The sequence below is a fragment of the Phaeoacremonium minimum genome (genome assembly GCF_000392275.1).
Source record: "Phaeoacremonium minimum UCRPA7 unplaced genomic scaffold PA7_03_scaffold_212, whole genome shotgun sequence".
NCBI lineage: Eukaryota > Fungi > Ascomycota > Sordariomycetes > Togniniales > Togniniaceae > Phaeoacremonium > Phaeoacremonium minimum.
In genome coordinates, this window is record NW_006921118.1 from 26698 (window position 1) to 32324 (window position 5627).

Sequence of the window (5627 nt, forward strand, 5' to 3'; positions counted from 1 at the left end):
GGATAGTGGCACTTCCAGTCCAGGACTTTGAAATGCAAGTGTGAGCATAAGACTCAATAGAGCATCGAGAACTCATAACAGTGATCACGGAGCTATGATAACGCCCTTGCCGCTTATAGTCCCAAGGCGCGCTTGACATTGGATTTTGTCCAGTTTGCAGAAGTGCTCATTGAATATAGTATTGCCCGAGCCTGTCTCATACTCGTCCTGTAATCTTTATGAGTTGACCGAAGGGCAGAGATGTTTATCATGTATTCAAGATTCAGGTACAGCATGAGAAATACAAACATCAGGAGCTAGCCTAGGGGTAGCATGTGAACAAGTGCGCTTAGTTCTATGGAATTAATGAACGAGACATTTGTAGCCCAGTAAGCCTCTCATATCGGCGTAGTGTTTACAACCAAGTTGGCAGTCGCTATTAGGCAATACCAATAAGGGCACATCAATGCTGGTACGAGTGAATGGTCGACAAGTGTCTCGTTCTCATCGCAGTTCTCCATTGCGTATTGTGTGGAGGTCGAACGGCTGGGACAAGTCGAGGGATGAGGGGTAAATGAAGCCACAAAAGCAAAGCCATCACAATGACTGGCAGACTGGTCCGCGACCAACAGCCTTTCACTGCAATTTTAGATTACCAGGAGGGAGACCTTACCTTCATGTGAACTAAAGAGCCATTGGCTGAATATTGGCATACCATTGGATCTCATCAAGACTCCAATGCCGCGCGCGTCGTAACATACGTGTAAGAGTGAGCATACCATCAAAGTCCTTTTCAAAATGTCACATAGCTAATGTGACATAAACCATGTTAGTCTCAAGGGACAAGTCATGTCATTGGCGCTTGTTAACATGACTCGCAATGGATTACATAGCTTTGACGGCGCAGGGTATGCACAGTCGAGATATGTACCAGGGAGGAGCAAGCGAACCAGAGGAGTCTTGAGCCTGACGTTGTCCATAGAACACAGCCATGTGAACTCAGCGGCAGCTCTGGGAAATGTACACAAGTAGGATGCGAAGGTGACCTCACAAACGAGTCATTTGCTGTCAACATTCGATGACCGAGCCACACATAGCGGCGAGAGATCCCAAAGGTGAAAGACGTTCCACATGCTCCCGGTTGCGATACCTCAACAGCCACGACCCCGAACCCTTCTCCGCCGTAGATCCAAGGACCCTGAGAACGGGACGGGTATCTGGACGAAGGCTTTCCACATCCCCTACCGGGAAGTTGCGCCGAAGATGAAATGCATCCATCGAGCGCCCTTTACGGGTTTGGCGTGCAAGAAATCAGAAACTCCAAACGCAGGCGAGTCCGTCGCCACCAGTTCGTGGGTAATTTAACAAGAAATCCAGCCGAACTTTCAGCTGTTTTCTCGGCCGCTCGCCGTCTTCAGCTCAGCGGCTGTGTCTGAGGGTCATTTTGCCGGTAGCTCTGGGAGCCATTCAGGGCCGCTGGAGGATCTCTGACATTCATGCCTTGAAGGCAGATGTCTTTTCACTTCCGCCCGCAGTGCTGCCAATTACAGCGTGCGCCTGCAGGTGCGGCTCGTCTGGGCAGAAACGGTACCGGTAACGTTTTAATCTCCAGGGCGGCCGAGGCGAAACCTCGCTCAGCTTTGTCAGACATCACGTCGTGTAGTCCTGGCGGTGTTGAAGATTCATCAAACATCGCAGGATGTGTCGTCGCAATTCAAATGCAACGTTGGGGTTGCGCTCGAGAGAAGGGCAAGGATAGAAATATGGAACCGAACGAAGCTGGGGGAAGGAAGAACAGAAGGCCCCGCGCGAGGAGCTTTCTCCTTCTGTCAGTTATAACCGGCCGTTACTATTGCAGTCTCTTTGGGCTGGCAGGCTGGCAGGCTGATTGATCGAGATTCGAGCGGCTCCTTGTCCGTTTCGAGTTATTTATGGCTCCTCTCTCGTTTCGGGGCGGCGGCAGCAGCACATCTCGCAATCAGGTAGTGTAGTTGTAGTGGCTGGGGGAGGGGTTGGTGGTGTTGGACAGGGCCAGGGGCGTAAATGAGCGTGGGTCGAGCCCGCGAGAAACACTCCGAAAGAGCGCAAGGGCCAGGTCGCTGCGTAATAACGTGCTCGGCGCCAGGATGATGAGGACGCTCAGGGTGGCACGATGCTCCAAATTGTGGAGGCGTGTTGGTTTGCAATTCCAGGGCTGGTTGTTGTCCGAGAGCACAGGAGCACACGCATGCAAGGCATGGTCTCAAGCCAGCCTTGCCTGTATTGTATGTACGTATGTACGCAGTATGTCAGTGAGTGCCGGTAGCACGGCAGGTCTACGGGGACTTTTTCCTGAGCGCTATCTTTAATCTATCTGGCTTGTGTGATTGTCCGTGGCCGCGACACCAACCGAGCATGGCTCCAGGCCTCGCTTGGGTCTTGGCTTCGTGGATCAGCTTCAGTGATCAACGATCACCGATCGAGAGTTCTGTGTATCCGAGCCTGGGGGACTACGACGGCGATGGCGGCTACAGTAGGCTGTTTTACATGTTACACGTGGCAGAATTTCTGGTATATGGATGGCTCATATGGCTCCTTTGCTGCATCTAGCTAAGCAACAGATGCCTGAAGGGGAAAAGGCCTGGGAAGCAAGCAGCCTGCGCTGTCTATCTAGAATGAAATGACGGCAGGCAGCTGGACGAACGGTCAGGCAAGGCATACAAGGAAATAGCTTTGAGGCGAGCTCTCTTTGACTGACTGACTCTCTGACCGCCTTCTCTCGGTGAGAAGATAAGTGTTTGAGATACTGGGCTACGGCTGCGCTACAGTGGGTTCCGCGATAAGACTACGGAAAGCCGGCGTGCATTTGCATGCATGGAGCAACAGACTGCGTCAAGAACTCCAATCAGCTGGCCCGGAGTGAGACCTTAATCCTCTTTGTCAGACGTGCAAGAGCTGCGTCTCGCACGTAGCACAGCTCTTCTGCCATCATAAATTCATCATGGGCCGAGCAGCGCATGCTGGGCTGCAGCGGCAGATTGATATATTCACGAAAGAGATATGCAGTCAGTCGTTCTCTGCCGTCTTCGTTGTGCAGTGTGTCGAGACCCAATTCAATGCCGTCCCTTCCAGCCCCCAGCCGCATCTCTCTCGCTTCGAGTGCTGCTCCGGGCGAGTGGGGAGCGCTGAGAGTGGAGGCGACTGGGTCTGAACGCCTGGGGGCAGGGACAAGGGTTGCGTGGAGGAGGACAAGAGGGAAAGATGATCGATCCCGATGCCCGAATGATTTTCGATACCTACCAGATGGATTTTGTAGAGTTGCGCGTACGTACAGTACATGAATCTATAGATTGCCCAATGAGTTTCCGAAACCCTCTTTCGAGAATTCCGTTTTCGTTGAGCTCTTGAACCCCGAAAATCAAGTTTGGAGCACGATGACGTTCTCGATGCTCTCAGAGGCTCTTTCGTGGCCCCCCGAGTCAGTGTGGGGGAGGGGACCGTTGAGGGAATGAAGAGGGATTGGCTGACTGTTGCAGTTGGGGGTGTCATGTCAGACAAGACAAGACAAGACAATAGCACCAGGACAGGTAATTTCAATCCCGGACCTTGCTTCCTCCCGAAGAGCCCTCCTCCAAGCCACATTTGCTGAATGCGGCACTTCATTCGAGATGAGAGATTGCCAGCGCTCCAGTCCTGGTAAAGTGCTTGCAGGCAGCCCTGCCCTGGTCTGAGCTCGAGCTTTACCAGGATGGAGCTTTTTTGAAATCATGATCACCTGCAGTGACGAGTTTATTGAATTGCAGCAGAGAGACACGGCCGTTAATATATTTGTCAATGGGTTGGCTGGAGTAGTGAGAAGTGAAGTGTTCAGGCGGGCGGGAGAGTTTGAGTCCCAACTGGGCCAAGCTTGTCGAATCCTCAACCTGGCGCAAAAAGCTGCGACGAGCGGTTTGTGAGACCAAGCGAAAGGCACCGGAAAGGAAAGGAAGGGAAAGGAGAACGGACACGACTGGGGAGCCGCCGTTCTGGTGTAGGATCTGCAGCAGCAATGCATCCCGCAAAGTCTAACGTTATGTGCTGGAAGTGAGAGAAGCGGATAGCCAACGAAATAAGGCTCAGGAGGCTTGGTCTGGCAATGCGACCAGATTGTCATCGACGGGCTGATCATGTCTGAAACGCCTGCGTCTGGAACAACCGAAGCTCAGCCATTCAATTCACCCAACGACCGCTCATGATGATCTCGCCGCCGCCCCCTCCTCCTAAGTGACTGACTGACTGATGGCGAGAAGAGTACGCAGCCAGTCTCAACAGATGACGACTGCGATGCTGCGAAACCATTGAGCCTGTCTGTTTTCAGACCGTTGCACAATCAACGATTGTTAACGAAACTTGGCTCTGTGAAGCAAGCAAACAAGCAAGATTGCAGTACCTGGGATGCTGCTGCCAACATTGTAAGAAAAGCATCACAATTAGCCTCGTATCGGCTTCGTCACCCACGGACATTGGCCACCCAGACCTGTTCGAAGTGTGGTAGACGCTAGGTTCGACAAGGTAGAGGTAGAGTCGTACTGTAGCGGTGCGGGTGGTCTAGAAGAAGGACAAGATACGTATAACGTTAAGTCGGATGCAGTATCATCGAATTTCACACAAGAAACCGGATTTCATGGCGGCTCGATGAGGAGGCTGCTGCGCTGTCGAGCAGGGATGCGTGTAAATTGTAAGCTCTGGACTGCCCGCTAGCACGACACCTTAGTGGAGGTACCCTGCCGAGCCTGCTGAAGCTGCAGCTATCGCCCCCCCGCCCGCCTGCTGCCCTGTGCCCTGTGCCCTGTGCCATGTCCGCTGTGCTGTGCTCTCCACCTCCTCGCATCGAGGGCCCATGATGTACACTTGGTATAGTAATTGAATGGCGGAGGAACCTCCGGGAAAGGGCTGTTCGATCTTGATTTGGTGTAGCATCTGCTGCAGCTTCACCTCCTCTCGAACTCTTCGAAGCAGGGATCAGACATCAAACATCAGGGGGTACTTGCATTCTGGCAGAAGTCTGGCGCATGACTGATGTACTCCGGTCGCTCCTTCCTGCGAATGCTAATGCTGCTCCTGCTCCTGCTGCGCCCTCACCTCGGCCGGTCTACTGATACCTCTGACAAGCTACAAATGCACTAAAGCTAAGAACTCCTTGTTTCTTGATGCATTCGGCGCGAGCCACATCCAGCATCCGCCGCCGTCTGCCAAAACACAGGTTAACGTTATTATTACGCCCACTCCGCTCAACGCTTGCCGCTCTGGCCTAGACTGCCTCGAGTAAGGTTGAGTCTGGATGGCTGGATCAATTGATTGAAGCTCCTCATCGTCACCGTTTCTTGAACATAAATCCAGTCAATTTACATTGTAATCCTGGGCACCTACTCCGTACCGACTGTCCCTGGGTGACCTCGCCTCCTCTCCACTCTTCACCTTTCCCACCACCCACGTCGCCCACCAGCCAGCCTCCTTCTACCAATCTTTGGAACCTACAAGCTGTGCTGCACCTGAGAGCTGCTGTGCGCCTCTATGTGTCTATGTACCTTGTGGGTGTAGAGTACATGCAACTTATCGACCTACCTACCTTACATTAGTTTCCACTCCTGTTTTGTAACTCTTTTCGACTCCTCCTCCTCCTCCTCCTC